The sequence below is a fragment of the Mastomys coucha genome, unplaced genomic scaffold, assembly GCF_008632895.1.
Source record: "Mastomys coucha isolate ucsf_1 unplaced genomic scaffold, UCSF_Mcou_1 pScaffold18, whole genome shotgun sequence".
Classification (NCBI taxonomy): Eukaryota; Metazoa; Chordata; class Mammalia; order Rodentia; family Muridae; genus Mastomys; species Mastomys coucha.
This window is the reverse complement of record NW_022196900.1, coordinates 54,902,909-54,919,747: the sequence shown is the minus strand read 5'-3', so window position 1 is coordinate 54,919,747 and position 16,839 is coordinate 54,902,909. Positions and strand designations below refer to the sequence as shown.

The 16,839-nt window shown below is 38.6% G+C and overlaps 1 protein-coding gene across 5 annotated transcripts in view; it reads right to left on the bottom strand.

The window, feature by feature from the left end:
• Positions 1-16,006, bottom strand: part of Fggy (FGGY carbohydrate kinase domain containing) — a 373,036-nt gene extending 357,030 nt beyond the window's left edge. For 3 of the 5 annotated variants that reach the window (XM_031377870.1, XM_031377872.1, XM_031377873.1), the window contains exon 1: positions 15,912-16,000. The gene's annotated coding sequence lies outside the window, so the exon portion shown is untranslated. Of the gene's footprint in view, positions 1-15,911 lie in introns of all 5 variants that reach the window. The other 2 variants (XM_031377871.1, XM_031377874.1) reach the window with 2 other exon arrangements.
• Between the last annotated feature and the right edge of the window lie 833 nt (positions 16,007-16,839).

Sequence of the window (16,839 nt, the reverse complement as noted above, 5' to 3'; positions counted from 1 at the left end):
AGAGAGAGAGAGAGAGAGAAAGAGAGAGAGAGAGAGAAATTAGCACATGTTTATTGAAAGGGAGTTTATAAGAAGACTATATTAGTAGTTGTCAATAAGAATAAAAAAACAGCTACAGAAACATGCTCATCATGGATTACTAACTTAAAAGCAAATCCAGCCAAGCTGCTGAGTTAACAGGCTGAAGCAGGAGGACCAGTGTGAGTTCAAGGCTACTCTGTACTTATGAAGTGAGTTCTAAGCTAACCTGAGCTACAGTATGAGACTCTGCTTAAAAGAACAAAATTTAAAAAAGTAAACAAGCTCTTAGATTATACACTATGTCCCCTTTTGCATTTTCTTTTTTAAAGAACAGAGGCCTAAGCATGCACGGTCGTGCATACCTGGAACATTATTATTCAGAACAATCCTAAGGATTCATTTAAATATTGCTTCCTCAGGTCCCATGCTCTTCCCGTGGGAGCTCACCAGAAAGTAATGTTTCCTGCATTTTTCAGTAATTACATTCATATGCATCTAAGTTTTTCCTATTTATTTTTGAAATTGCCTCTATCTTCAGTTAAAACATTCCTGAATATTCTCTGTGGCAACCAAGGGTACTATAAACTTTACCCTTAGCCAAAAGCCATACTAATCTTGCCCACAGGGCTGGAGTGCCCACAACAGCAGGGCAGAGAACAATGCTTCTGAGATGTGAGGCCTTCACAGGTCTCAGAGGGTTTCAGTCATCTGTGCTTTCCACCCTTGTCACAGGCAACTTTTTAAAATCCTAAATTAGACTTGCTCTAACAGCAAAGTTGCCACATAATTCCACTAGCTCAGATTTTGGTAAGCTAATTGAGTCTGATCTATCTAAATCATTCTTGATTTTATAGAATTTTTTTCCTACTTTTTGACCTTCACACCCCTCCCCGCCACAGTCAGTTAGCAGAACCCAAGTGACTAAGCATTTGGCCTTGTGTGCAAAGGACGTTAGAACAGCTCAGCCACAAGTCTAGATAGCCAAGGACTAGCAAAAATCTCACCCTAATTATTCACTCCTTCTTCAGTCGTCCCTGAACGCAGTCCCTACAAACAGCACTGTATAAGGACCCACCCTCACCCCCATCCCTACCCATACCCCCCGAACTCCAGCTCATTGAATTATCCTTGCTAATGACAATTTTGAAACACACTCCTGGAGAAAAGTATGTTTTGTCTGGGTAAGAATATAATTTTCCTTCATACAGCAAGCCCATTTCTTCCCCTAAACAAACTACTTACTCTTCTGATCACAGAGGATGAGAACTCCATCTCAGGATAGTTGTATTGTTCATACCTCCAGTCTAACCTCTCTTTTGCATAGATCCTTTTCTAAGAACAACTCCATTTTGGGGCATCTTATATTTCCTTCTAATACACTTCTTTGCCCATGACCCCCCTGGCTTTATATGGGGAAAAAGTTCTCTGGTATTCGTGATGATGTGATACCTCAAAAATCCCTTCTTTACTCTCAAATAGTCCCTTCTATATATTTTATTCAAAACTTGTAGTTGATAATTTCTATTTCTAGCCAAAGTAGTAAGGACCATATCCTCCACCCTTATAGTGATCTAAAAAGAAAATAAATAAATAAATAAATAAATAAATAGTCTCAGACAGTTGGAAATCTGGCAACAATCATTATTAGAGAAAAATTAGTAAGAAAAAAAGATAATTCCTTCAATTCCTCCAGCTGAATGCCTGGGGACTATGTGCAAACTGTGTCACACATAGTCACACATGTGGGGATGAGGAACAAAAGAGGAGCGAGCTGCAGCAGGAAGACTCAAAGCATAGCACAGCAGATCGAAGACAGAGAGGCAGAAGCACCAGGAAGCACTACAGTAAAAATTCAGGGGGTCCCAGAGCGCTATAATCTATACCTTCATATCAACCAAGTAAAATCATAGCTCACAGAGTGCTAGGCAAAACACAGAATACAGAATAGTGTTGTGGCTCCAACTGACAAGGCATAAAACAAGACTCCAACGGGTCAAAATTGTTTCCAAGTAACTCATGCATGCCCCTGAACAAATCTCAAGTGTATTTACAAAAAGTACAAGGAGGGAAAAAAAGAGCGCCCACAGTATAAATACATAATGGTTGTTATATAAAAAGAAATTACCATGCACAGAGCTAGGAGGATGGCTTAGCAGGTAGGAGGGCTTGCAGCATATGTCTAAGGACATGAGTTTGAATGGCCAGCAACCTAGGTTCGTTCTTTCCTTCCTTCCTTCTTTCTTTCTTCTCTCCTTCTTTCTTTCTCCCTGTCTCTTTCTTTCTTCTTTCTCTCTCTCTTTCTTTCTTCCTTCCTTTCTTTCTTTCTTTCCTTCTTTCTTTCTTTCCTAAGCTCCAGAATTGTAGTAAAAACAGACAGATCCTGGGAGCTTACTGGTCATTGAACTTCAAGTTCAATAAAGCAGAGTTACAGAATATTATGTTCTCTGCCCTTCACACAAACACTCGTAGGCATATTTATCCACATACACACATGTACACCCATGCATGTACCACCACCCTTACCAACACATACAGACAAACTACCACTCATATAAAGAAACGTGAGCAAACAAGCCAAAATGAAAACAGAGATCGGTAAAATGGACAGCCAGTTAGTATTGGCACAAATAACCAGTAATCAGAGCAAAATACAAGCTGCTATAGTTGTATTTTATATATCCAAAAATCTAGAGGAAAAACAACTTTAAAGTTCAGATGTGAGAAATGCAAAGAATATTCTAAGTTGCTGGAATCGTAAACTAATGTCTGTTGTGAAAAACTGTTTCAGTAAGATTATAAAATCCAAGGAAAAATACTTGTGAACTTCAGGAAGATTATAGAATCCAAGGAAAAATACTTGTGAACTTCAGGAAGACTATAGAATTCAAGGAAAAATACTTGTGAACTTCAAGATCAGAAATCATCCAAAATGTAACAGAAATATTTGTAATATTTATTTGTATTGTTTTTAATTATGAGGAGCATGTGCACATGAGTGAGGGTGTCTCAGGAAGGCAGCTTGCTGAAGCAGGAATCATAGCCAATTGTGAGCTGCCCAACATCAGTGCTGGGAACTGAACTTCCGTCCTGTGGAAGAATAGCTGAGTACTCTTAAAACTTGTGCCATCTCTCTAGCCACAACAGAAAGATATTTAAAGTGGAAACAGAGAATAACGTTAGGAGGTCAAATGACATACAAAATGGGAGTTCTTAAAGGAGGCATGAAAAAAGAGAGCCAGAAGAAATATTAAGAGATGGGATGATGAAAAACTCTCCAGCTGTGATGAAAACTATAAATCTGCAAATCCAAATACCTTAACAAATACAAAACACAAAGAATATTTTCAAGAAAGAGAGAAAACTACATCAAGAAATACCAAAATTAAATGGTTGTAAATTTTTGAAAAAGATAAAATCTTGATGGTAGGAAAAAAGGGAGATGTTATACATAAAGAATGAAACCAACGTCTCAGAAAAAAAATGAAGTGGGAGCAAGATCTTTGAAGTATAAAAAACAAATAAGTAAACAAACAAAACTTTATAATATTCACAATTTTAAAATATCTTTCAAAAATGAGGTCAAATAAAGAATTGTCCAGGCAAACAAAACCTAAAACCTCCTCACCAGCAAAAGCACAAGAATAAGTGGGGAAAATATAGTGCATAGAAAACTACAGCTATAAAACAGAATGAGGACTACAGAGTAACCCCATAGATAGACATAAAGACTGTCTTAAAAGGATCTAAATATCTCAAAAGACAGTGAACTGCTTTAACTTTAGTTGAAATCATCTATTGTAGAGTTTAAAGATACACAAAAGTAAAATACACAAAAACAGAAACATGAAGGCTAAGAATAGAGAACACACTGCTACATATTTCTTGAATATGAAATCATATGCTACTAATTATGATAAACTAAAGATACTTATTAGAAATTCCCTCCGGCTGGTGCCCTGAGCAGACCTTGGACACAAACTCCACCGCCAGTCCCAAAACACCCAGAGGAAGCTCCACTCCCAGGCGCTCAAACACTCCCAGGATCAGAGGTGAGGAGGACACAACATCTGTCCTAACACCCAGAGTAACTGAGACCAGAAGGACCAGGCATACAGGAACTCCACCAGCCCAGTGACTCTGGTTCCTTCTGGTCTGTCTGGGCTGGTACCCTGAGCAGACCTTGGGCACCGGCTCTGCAGCCAGTCCCAAAATACCCAGAGGACACTCCACTCCCAGGTGATCTCAGAATCAAAGGATCACTGGGACAGCTTGACTCTGAAGAGTTCTGACACAACCAGAATCACAGGAAGGACAGGCTCCAGTCAGATTTAGCAAGGGCAGATAGCACTAGAGATAACCAGATGATGCAAGCATAAGAATATAAGCAACACAAACCAAAGTTCCTTGGAATCATCAGAACCCAATACTCCCACCATAGCAAGTCCTGGACACACCATCACACCAGAAAAGTAAGATTCAGATATAAAATCACTTCTCGTGATGATGATGATGATACAGGACTTTAAGAAAGACATAAATAGCACCCTCAAAGAAATACAGGAGAACACAGGTAAACAGCTAGAAACCCTTCAAGAGGAAACACAAAAATCCTTAAAGAATTACAGGAAAACACAATCAAACAGGTGAAGGAAATGAGCAAAACCATCCAGAATCTAAAAATGGAAATAGAAACAATAAAGAAATCAGAAAGAGAGACAACCCTGGAGATACAAAACCTAGGAAAGAAATCAGGAGTCATAGAAATCAGGAGTCATAACCAACAGAATACCAGAGATAAAAGAATCTCAGGGGCAGAAGACACCTTAGAAAATATTGACACAACAGTCAAAGAAAATGCAAAAAGCAAAAAGCTCCTAACCCAGATCATCCAGGAAATCCAGGACACAATGAGAAGACCAAACCTAAGGATAATAGGTATAGAAAAGAGTGAAGACTCCCAATGTCATGGGCCAGTAAATATCTTCAACAAAATTATAGAAGAAAACTACCCTAACCTAAAGAAAGAGATGCCCATGAACATACAAGAAGCCTACAGAACTCCTACAGAAATAGACTGGGCCAGAAAAGAAATTCCTCCCATCACATAATAATAAAAACAACAAATGCACTAAGCAAAGAAAGAATTTTAAAAGCAGTAAGGGAAAAAAGGTCAAGTAACATATAAAGGCAGGCCTATCAGAATTACACCAGACTTCTCACCAGAGACTATGAAAGCTAGAAGATTCTGGGCAGATGTCATACAGATCCTACAACAACACAATGCCAGCCCAGGCTACTATACCCAGCAAAACTCTCAATTACTTTAGATGGAGAAAACAAGATATTCCATGACAAAACAAAGTTCACACAGTATCTTTCCACAAATCCAGCCCTACAAAGGATAATAGATGAAAAACATCAACATAAGGAGCAAAACTACACCCTAGAAGAATAAAGAAAGTAATCTTTCAACAAACCCACACACCTAATTACTTTTTCTTAATATCTTAATATGAAAATTAATATTACCAACATATCCTAACCAACTGAAATCCAAAAATATGAGGAATTAGAAATTTGTTGACTGTCATCCAATGGTCTCTCTAATTTGGTAATTGGAGAAATAGGTCCAATATCATACAATCCATAACACTTTCAGCTTATTTGTACATGACAGTGTCTTGCTGTGTACAACATAATGGTCTTGAAATCTTGCTTCTCCTATCTCAGCCTCTCTATTAGTAGTATTGTTTATTTCATGTTTTTATACTATATTATGGTTTTCAGAAAAGCTTACATATTTCAAAAAGTATTTATATACCCAAAAGAAATGTAGACAATTAAATTGGGAAGGGGCTTGTAAGAGAACAACAAAGAGTAAGACTGAATGCTTTGCTTGACATTTGCAACTCTTGTGTCAAGTTTAAAGAAGAGGACTATATAAGTTACTCTTTCTCTGAGATGAATGCTTTTCCAAATTATTGCAGCCAGTGAACCAGATTCTTACCCTCACCTAATGTCTGTGCCACTCTCCAAGAAGAACCATTGTTCATTGAAACAGTTGGTGAATGACTTTATGGATAGACCATCTTAATACATACACCATTTCTTAAATGAATGTAACCTGTTCTCTGTAGACTGAGAATATAGTCACTCACTCAAGTCAAATAGCTTTGACCGTAGCAGGAAGTCTGTATCCAAAAATCGAGTCTACAATTCATTCCTTGGTGCAGCAGAACTGTCAACTCTCAGCTTAGCTACAATGGAGGTAAAATCTTTTCGTGATGTGAGGGTCACTGAAGTACAGCCTTATTACAATGAAATCTAATGTCTAAAAATTATTCTTATTTTGGTCTTGTACCACAGTAAGAGTCAAGATTTTAAGCTCTACTAAATACAAAACAAACAAACAAACTTTTAGACTTTATATATTTATGTTTATTTAAGAAAATACTACTAGTGATGTATTATTTTGAAATATACAGTTAATATGTTTGGAGTTATTTAAAATTTATATTGAGAAAAACAAATGTATTTTCAGTATTGCTGTAGACAAGCATCTACATAAGACTGCTGAATTCATTGTTGTTTTATATCAAACAACTTTTATAATACTCATTTTTATTATTATATTTTATATATTTTAGAGAATATCACAAAAAAGATATTGTAAGTATTGAAGGGAAACAAGAATGTGATTTAATTCTATTTACTTAAAATATGTTTTTAAATGTTAACAAATTCAGATAAATTGAAATCATGTAACTTTTCTCATCATAATGCAATAAAACTTAAAAAAATAAATTCAGTTATTATTAAAGTTCCTGATGTCAGTGCCTTCATAAATAAAGTAAGAATTATCTCTCTTACATTTTTGAAAAACATCTATGAACTGCTGAATATAATTACTATTACCTCTGATGTGCAGGGCATAAATGAATTCTTGAGGTATTGTAAGATATTTTTATGACAATATAGGCAGGACTTGGAGAGGCTAAAATTGAAATAATGTGTATTTTTACCAGAGAAATACAAACTTGTTTTTGTGACACTGCTGACATTTAACATCAGTTGTAACTGTCAATTGGCATTAGCCATTTAGATAGCAACCCTAATAATGCTTTGCTACAGTAAAGAAAGATACATCAAACATTAAAAAAAATAAATGAATAATTATATCAAAAGAAATAACACCCCAATTAAAAGACAGATTATCCACTGCTGATTTATTTCATTTAATTAAATGCTGCCTACAAGAAGATCAGTTGAAACATAATGTGAAAAGCCAGAAGTGGAACATGATATGTCATATCACAGCGATGAAAAGGAACAAAGTATCTCCATCAATATCCAATTAAGCAGGTTTAAAAATATATATGGCCTAAACAATGACTAAGTAGATCTCTCTACTAGAACTGTTGGCAGAAACTGTGAAATAGCACGGGGTGATTCACCAAGAGAACCAATTTGTACTGATAGCTTAGCTACGGTAAAGAAAGATATATCAAATCATACAGCTCAGTTCACATACCTAATCACAAAGTATCAGAATGTATAAAGCAAACTACTATGGAACAGTAAAGAGAAATCCATGTAAACGATTATGTTCTTAGTGACTGACAGGGACAGAAACAGTAGACAGCTGAGAATGGGTGTGATATATGATGGGAATCCATCAACCACCATGATCAATTGATACTTCCAATATTACACAGTTACTCTACCCAACCAGTATAACATGAGTCGTCTAATCAGAGTATAGTCTGTGTTGGTTAAAAAAACTCTCACAAAATAACTCTAAAAAATCCAGAAGATTAGCCGGGCGGTGGTGGCGCACTCCTTTAATCCCAGCACTTGGGAGGCAGAAGCAGGCAGATTTCTGAGTTCGAGGCCAGCCTGGTCTACAGAGTGAGTTCCAGGACAGCCAGAGCTAGATCAGTGATCAAAAGCTATAGAACAAACCTCAAATATATGGAAACTAATTAACATACTTCTTGAATACAACTATGCAATTTTAATGTGCTTAACTCAACACAGATAAAAAATATAGTGTGTAAGTTTTAGGATATTAGTAATGCCAGGCCTGGAAATTAACTGTATCAAACGTCAATATGAGAGAAGTTTCAAGAAAATACACTCAGCATCTCCCCTGAGAAAACTAGAAGGGAATGAACTCATATATGCTGAAGAAAAGAAATAACGAGCTGTACAGCAGAAATAATCACTTCTAAGATAGAAAACGTATGGATAAAATAAATTTGACTAAAAGCTAGCACTTTGAGAAGAACAAAAAAAATTAATATAACTCAACCCAAAATGATCATGAAAATAAAGAGAAAATGTACACACTGCCAATACTGAGAATTAGAGAGATGAAATTAGAGTGGGTTCTATAGCTATTAAAATAACAGCTGGGAAATGTTTTGCACAGTAGCATGTTAATAAATTTGACAAATTAGTCACTTTGTGTAAATCCCTTGAGGCACACAAACTATCGAGCCTCACTCAAGAAGAGACAGAGTGGACTAGTATCAAGTGAACACAATAACAAAGTAGCTTCCTGTCACCTCACCAGAGCACACTGGCTGTGACAAGTAGACATGAATGAGGGGACCGCTGGGAGAATGTGAGGGAAAGTGCATTAAAAAGACTAAGAAGGAGGCTTCCCAGATCTTCAAAGCAGCAGCACATGCGGTGCCAAAAAAAAAAAAAAAAAAAAGCCCTATGGTGCATGACTCTTCTTCCCTGGGGTGGGGGTAGGGGGGAGGTGAGAGCAATGCCATCAGTGAGAAGCCAGCTGTTCCAGCTGTGCAAGATAGCACCCAAGGCATACCCTCTTTCTTACCACCTGAAGACTTACTTCTGAGGATTAGTCAGCTGAGAGAGTGGGGGAAAGGACCCGAATGAAGGATCCATACTAATCAAGCTAGAAAAGCTACTGTGTATATCACAGTAGCTACAGGTTATCAGGAGTACCATTCACAAGCTGCTGCCAACTTCTCCCTCTGGTCCAGAGATGATGCTAACAACCAGAGAAAACACCAGTGTCTCAAAATCCCCAGGTCAGTTGATCAAGGATGATTTTCTTTTCTTAACACTAATAAGTAAAGCCAAAATAAGATGACTGCTTGCTTGATTAAAGAGGACCACAAGGAGGCACTCTGAGAAGCAGCTCCAGTCCAAGAGCGCACACACACCAGCACACACACACACACACACACACACACCAGCACACACATGCATGCACTCCAAGGAAATACCACAGCACCAAAGGAAAACACTAATGCCCATCAACTATGACTATGACTAAGGAATTAAGACACAAGAAATAGCTTGACAATGAATTTGAAGAAATTAAATAATTGTTTGAAGGGCATTCCGTGACCTTCCTGGAAAACAAGAGAAAACAAATCAGAAAAAGCAATGCACAACAGAGAAACCAATGTCTAAGAAAGCAAATTCTGGAGCTGAAGAAGACAATACACATGTGAGAGGCATCAACAGCATTCTGGCAGCACTGGATGAAGCACCTGTAACAACGCTAGTCGGCCCATCTGTGGTTACCATCAGAAAGAAAGGGGAGTGAAGACAAAATGAGGAACACTGGGATGGCTCTAGCTCCACTTCTGCTGCCATGATAAAGCACCGTGGTGAAAAGCAACTTATGGAAGAAGGGGTTCGATTCAGTTCTCATTCCAGGATACAGCCCATTGTTACAGGACCGTCAAGGCAGCAGAATGAGAAACAGTCAATCACTTCACAGCAAAGAACAGAAGGAAATGAACTCAGACACATGTCACGTTTCTACCCAACCTACTTTTTTTCCCACTTTTAAACCACTCAGGGACCAGCCCTAGAAATGGTTGCTGCCCAAATTCAGGGGGGAGTTTTCACCTCAATTAACCCAACTAAGAAAAATCTCTCAGGCATGCCCACAGACCAACCTGTGGTAGGGTTGATCCAAGCCTGTCAGGGTTGGGCCACTGACAGCTGTCTCCCAGGTGATTCTTGACCATGTCAGGTTGACAACTAAAATGATATAATAGTTTATTGGAGTTCCCAAAGGAGACGAAAATGGGCAAGAATGCTACTCTATAAAAACAATAGCTGAAACTTCTGAAATCCTGTGAGAAATGTGGATTTTCAGGTCCGTGAGTCTTAAAGGTCTATAAAGAGTTCAAACGTGTCCAATCCAGAGAGGACTACTAAGATACATCATTATACTGTCAAAATAATTTTTTTTGAAAGCAACAACAGAATAGAGAGATTTACATATGTAGAAGCCTTCATTAGAATACTAATGTATTTCTCAGCACAACTTTACAGATGGGAAGAGAACAGAATGAATGCTCAGTACACTGCTTCTTATTTCCCTGTTTAAGAAAAACAAATACAGCAAAGCTATCATTTACTAATGAACAAGAGGTAAATAAGAAAAGTGACCCCAGACCTATATCGCCCATTGCTTGATCTGCCGGAAGGAGACCTAAGCAGGATCTTCAGGTAGGACTGAAGCGATCAGTGGATCCCTTCATAAGGAAGACATGAAAAGAAGTCACGGTAAAAGCTTACCAGTAAGGCAAATATATAGTCAAATTCAGAATACTAGAAGACTGTGACAAAGGCAAGTAAACTATTTTTAACGTCAGTCTAATTGTTTTTAGAAGATAAAAAGTATTAAGAATAACAACTACAATAATTTATTAATGAACACACGGTATGAAATAAGTAAATCATAACATAAATAAGGAGGTATACATAAAGTTTTCATATGTGATTGAAGGTTGAATGAAAATTTGCTCATAATGATGTTTTATAGAAAGCCTGTGATAATGGACAGGCAAGCTCTATAGTGCACACACAACAGAGGACAAGAAAGGAGCCCATCATCATTATATTAAAAAAATTCCTCAAAACACAAAAGACAGCAGGAGAGGATAAGGAAACAAAGGAATTGCAAACAATAAAATAACAAAAGTTTATACCTAGAAATAATTACTCCAGATATAAATGAATTCTCAAATCAAAAATATCTTTTAAACCATAATGATATGAAGCTAGAAATCAGTAACAAGAAAAAACTTAAAAATAAAAAACACACATTCTTGAACAAAATAACTTAAAAATTGAAACCAGAAGGGAAATTAAGAACTATTTTGAGATCAGTGCAGAAATACAATGCACAAGAGTTTACAGGAGACAGCAAAAATAGTTCTAAAAGAGGAGACTGCACTGATAAATGCCCATATAAATAAAAAATTCTTCAATAACATGTTTGTATCTCAAAGGTAGCAAAACAAACAATGCCATAGTAGAAATGTACAGAGATGAGAGAGATAGTAAATAAGATCAATAGGATGAAGTGGTATTTTGAAAAGATAACAAAACTAAGCCTGTATTTATACTGAGGAACAAAAGAAAAGACAAAATCAAAAATGAAAGAGAAGACATTACTTCTAATACCCTCCAAATAAAATAAGATCATAAGAAAGTAGTATAAAAAAATATATGCCCACATTTTAGACAGGCAAGAAGAAATGACAGACTTTATAGAGGTATTTCAATCTACCAACAGTGAGTCATGGAGAAACAAAAAAGCTAATCAGCTCTTGCTCTCTTGTCTTCCCCTCTTGTTCTTGCCCTCTACCCTCTTCCCCTCTCTCCCCATTCCCCTCCTCTCTCTCTCTCCATGTGTTCATGGCCAGCCCCTCCTCTCCCTCTCTCTCCCTCCCTCCCTCTGTCTCTACTACGCCCTCAACTCCCTCCCCATGCCCTAAATAAACTCTATTCCATACTTAAAAAAAAAAAAGAAAAGCTAATCAGAGTCATACTGAGTGAAGAGAGACTCAGTATTTAAACATCTAGTATGTATGAAATTCTCCAACAATAACTTTTTTTAAATCTTTGATCAAAGATAGTCCAGGATCTGATGAGTTAACTAATGGGTTCTATCAATATCTAAGAAGAGTTGATACTATCCCTTTGTGACCACATGCCATTTCTATTCTACATAATCTGCAAGTTTAAGAAAAAAATAATAAAAAGGCATCAAAATTGGGATGAGAAGAAAATGATTTATTAGCAGACATAACCTTTGTTTCTTAATTGTGTTTACATGCATGGTGAATGCAAACATGTTCATGTGTGTACACATGAGTGAGGATAGACAAACACATGTGTGTCTGTAAGAAAGTCCAAGGTTGCAGTACAGGTGGTGTCTTATTCGCCCGATCACGCTCCACTTTATTTTTTGAAACAGGGTCTCTTGCTGAACCTGGAACACACCAGTTAGACTATCTAGACTACCTGACCAGCAAGCCCCAGAGATCTTCCCATCTCTACTTCCACAGTGCTAGAATCTCAGGCTCAAGCCACAGTGCCTGGCTTTCCATGGGTGCTGGGATCTGAACCCAGGTCTGCATGCTTATGTGTTATCACTTTATCAATCAAGCCATCTCCCAGCCCCTAAGATATTATCTTACACACACACACACATACACACACACACACACACACACAGCTATAACTAATAAATACAATAAGCTGCTTGAATATGCAAAATCAGCCTACAAAGATTGTCTGTGTTTCTATTCACTAAAAAGAAAGAGAAAGAAAGAAAGAAAGAAAGAAAGAAAGAAAGAAAGAAGGAAAGAAAGAAAGCAAAAGAAAATAATCTCAAATACAACAGCATTTTTAAAATGATAAACTAAAGTTAGGAAAATTTTAACTAAAGATGTGGAAGATCTTCGTCTTGAGAACTAAAAGCCTTTGATGAAGCTCTACCACTCCTGGGCATATACACAAAGGACACTCCATCCTACTACAAGGACACTTGTCAGTTATGTTCAGCACAGCTTTATTCATAATAGCCAGAAACTAAAAACAACCTAGATGTCCCTCAACTAAACAATGGATAAAGAAAATGTGATACATTTACACAATGGAGTATTACTCAGCTGTTTTTTTGTTTTTTTTTTTTAATGACATCAAGAAATTTACAGGCAAATGACTACAACTGGAAAAAAATCATTCTGAGTACAGTAACCTAGACCCAGAAAGCCAAATATAATATGTATTCATTTATAAGTGGAGATTCGCTGTTAAGTAAATGAGAATCAAACTAAATTCCACAGACCCAGAGAGGTTAGGTGAAGATCGAGCTGGATCCAGGAGGGTAAGTGATGCCTTGGGATGGGTGGGGTCAGGAGCAGGGGGGATCAAGTGCAGGAGGTGGAGGGTAAAAAGGATGGAGGGAGAGAGTACAGGGAGAGAAGTCTGGACTTGGGGGACACCTGGTGGGAGGAAACCTAAAGCAGTGAAAACATCCAGGAATCCCTGGAGGTGAGCCTGCAGTAATAGAGGGTGTGGAGCATGAATATGCTACCTTTACTAACCAAGTAAGTCTTCCAGGGAGCAGCTGGGCTGCATTGGGTTGAGTTGTTGGCTAAAGGGTCCTGTGGAGATTCCTAAACAATGAGGCTGGTGCAAGAACAGTGGAGCAGAGCGGAGGTGGGAGGAATCCGGGAGAAGTAGGGGGAGGTTGAAACTGTGGCCAGGATGTTCGGTACTGAACAAAAGTTTTTTAATTTTCAATTTAAAAAAACCAACCAAACAAAAAGAAAGAAAGAAATGGAAAGTCATGCCAAGTTCACGTGCTGGGTGAAGTAGTACTGCTAAAATGTCCATCCTACCCCCAGAACAATGTGCAGCTTCAATGCAATCCTTTACCAAGATGCCAATGAGATTTTCCAGAGAAATAAAAAAGACAATCGTAAAATTTGTATAGCACCACAAAAAACATAACAAAACAAAAATATCTAAATCGATCATATATATATATATATATATATAATGATATATATATATATATATAAAGCAAAGCTCTTTCTAGGCCCCAGTGGTCATACTGGGAGTAGGACTTCTCCAAGATAAGCATGTCTGGAAAACTGTGCTGCAAGACCACTTTAGCTGGCTCTAAGTAAGGTCTTCCGGACCAAAAAGGAGCATATGGCTCTTCCTAAAGTTCAAGATGTTTGTGTCTGAGATGAAACTGAAGCCTACTTGAGCGAGAGACTCACTTATTATGTAAGGAGGCTTTTAGATCAAATGTCTTTGTCCTTGGCATTTCTTGTATATAGCTTCAGGCCCAGGTGACTTTGCTAGTGAGTTCTACTAACCATTAGAGAGATTAGAGAGAAAATGTGTGTGTGTGTGTGTGTGTGTGTGTGTGTGTGTGTGTGTGAGTGAGTGTGTGAGTGTGTGTGTGTGGTGTGTGTGTGTAAAAATACTCCCTAACTAATTCTTTAAGGCTAAAATTAGTCAGAAAACATAACTCAGAAAATACAAGAAAGGAAAATTACAAATCAAAACCCATTATCAACAATGATGCTGGCATGCTTAAAATCTCAGCAAATGGAATCTAAACTATAGAGTTAATGGTATGTCATTCACTCCTAAATAGGACCGCTACTAACTACCCCAGCTGAGAACACCTCTCTTCCTGCGATCATCTCAGTTAAATGATCTCTACAGCAGAGTCCAGACAAACAACTATTTCAGACTCCCTTCCTGGCTGGGAGTTTAAAGAGAGGGCATTGCCCCAACCTGGTTTTTGTTTTTGTTGTTGTCTTTTAAAAGGCTAATAATCGGCTGTGGTTTTAGATAAAGATTATAGAAAAGGAACTAAATTCCAGAAGACAAAGCCCACCAAAATTCATCACAGCCTGGATGAGAGCCTGGTCCCTTTCCCCAAAACACAGTGCACCACCTACTGGGTTAGTCCCTTCTCCCACATGCAAACTTTGACTTCCTAATCCAAAAAAAAAAAAAAAATCATCCACAGGCCCTCCTCATCCCCTATTTTCCACCCTCCAAGCTCCTTCACAGTCAGGAGCAGTCCTCTGAGGCTCTTACTCATACAGCCAGGGCAGAAGCCTTTAAGTCAAGAGCAAGCATGACAGCTGCATTAACAGGAGGCTCCAGAAGACAGACTAGCAGCACCCCCAGCCAGCAACAGAGAAGGGAAACATCAGGACTCACTCACGTAGCTCACAGTAAAGACCAGAAACCCTTTAAGAAGTATAAGAAAATGAAGCAAAAGACAAATCTACAAATCCAGCCACGAAGTCAGACTTTAATTCTTCTTACGGATTTGCTCCCTTAAAAGCACAATCCAATGGGACCTTTTGAATTGACACGACACACTTGATCAAAGACTCAAACTTGGCCATAGTTTGTCCTTTAATTAGGGAAGGAAATTCGAGCTAAGATATAAGCAATGCTCCAGTGAAAGGGCCAAGCGACAGAGGCGTTCCCCCACAGTGCATATCTCCATCCTGAAGTGGTCATGAAGTTCATTAAAATGGAAAGATTCCCCCTATATCCTTCCTGGCCTGCAGCTCCATAACAAGACAGATGGCATTATCCCATTTAAACTGAAGTATGCATCAAACACTATCTCCAGCTGCTCGGCTTCTACAGCCTTAAACTGCACCAGCCTTGAAATGTCTTTACACTGCCAAACTCGAATTCAAAGACTTAAAATGTTTAGAGAATTGTCTCCAAATTGGGGGGTGGGGGTGGGGGGTGTTGCAAAATCCTCTTTTTGGGAGAAAGAAAAACACTTTATTTAATTAACTGTACACTACTCAGAGAGACGGGGCCTTAGGCCCCAGACATTTGTAGAGCAGTCGTTGGGATGCAGTAAAGGCCTCTCCCTTGGGCAAGACACCTCACCCAGAATACACACGAAACTGAAAGGCCAGCCAATGGCCTGGCTGTAGTGAGACCCAAAGGTGAAGGAGGGAAACATCTAGCAGGCTAGAGAAGCTTTTGGGGGGAGCTGGCTGAGAGTCTGCGTGCCTGCAAGAGCCCCTGGGAGGGTCACTTACTTGTCCAATATGAAATCACATTCTAGCTAGCAGGCCAGCAGGCCACCTTGCACAGCCGCACCGCACCCAGCAGGGCGGTCCAAACAAGCTGTGACTCCGCCCGCTTTAGTCCAGCCCCTCCAGCAATCCTTGTAAGGCGCATCCTGATTGGTCCTTTGAAACAGGCACCGGGAATGGCCAGTACTTGTGAGCCCTGCCCCTTCCCACTGTAGTGCAAGTCTTGGGTTTGCATTTCAAAATCCTCTTTAGATCGCTGCCCTGTATTTTAAAGACGCCGAGGCAACCGAGACTGCTCAATCTAAGCAATCCCCTCTGGGCGCCAGCTGCCCTAGCCATCCTACACTATGTGATGGATATTTCCTGTCAAATCGCCCTCGGCTGAGCACCAGGGTTGCTGTGGGCTACAATTCCTTGAACTCTTTATACCTGGTGCTTTTCAGGAATTCTCTCACCTTATCCTATGGTCGACCCTTTGTGGTAGAGATGACACTGTAAATCTAAAAGATATATGGCCCCTGCCTTTGAGAAGTTGACAGACTGGTTGATACTGACCTTTCCAGTAAGCTATGTGTCATCCATCCTCACCACTAGATAATGAGAGTCCAAAACCGGTTTGGCATTTTTTCTGGGGACTATTCCACGGTTGTGAAGACCAATCCTTCTCAATAATAACAGAGACCTTCTTAAACAGATCTGGTATTTATTATGTTAAGACTAGTATCCACATAACCTGAGAGTAAACAAGTGATTGATCTCTCTTGGTCATCCAGGTAAGAACTCTGTCTTGGTGAGGCAGAGTCCACAGGATTAGTCCTGCACCCTACTGAAGGTCTTGTTTTGGATTTATTTTCCTCTACACAAGCAGTTCTCAACTTGCTTTGGTGTTGTATATCAGGTATTTATATTATGATTCATAACAATAGCTAAC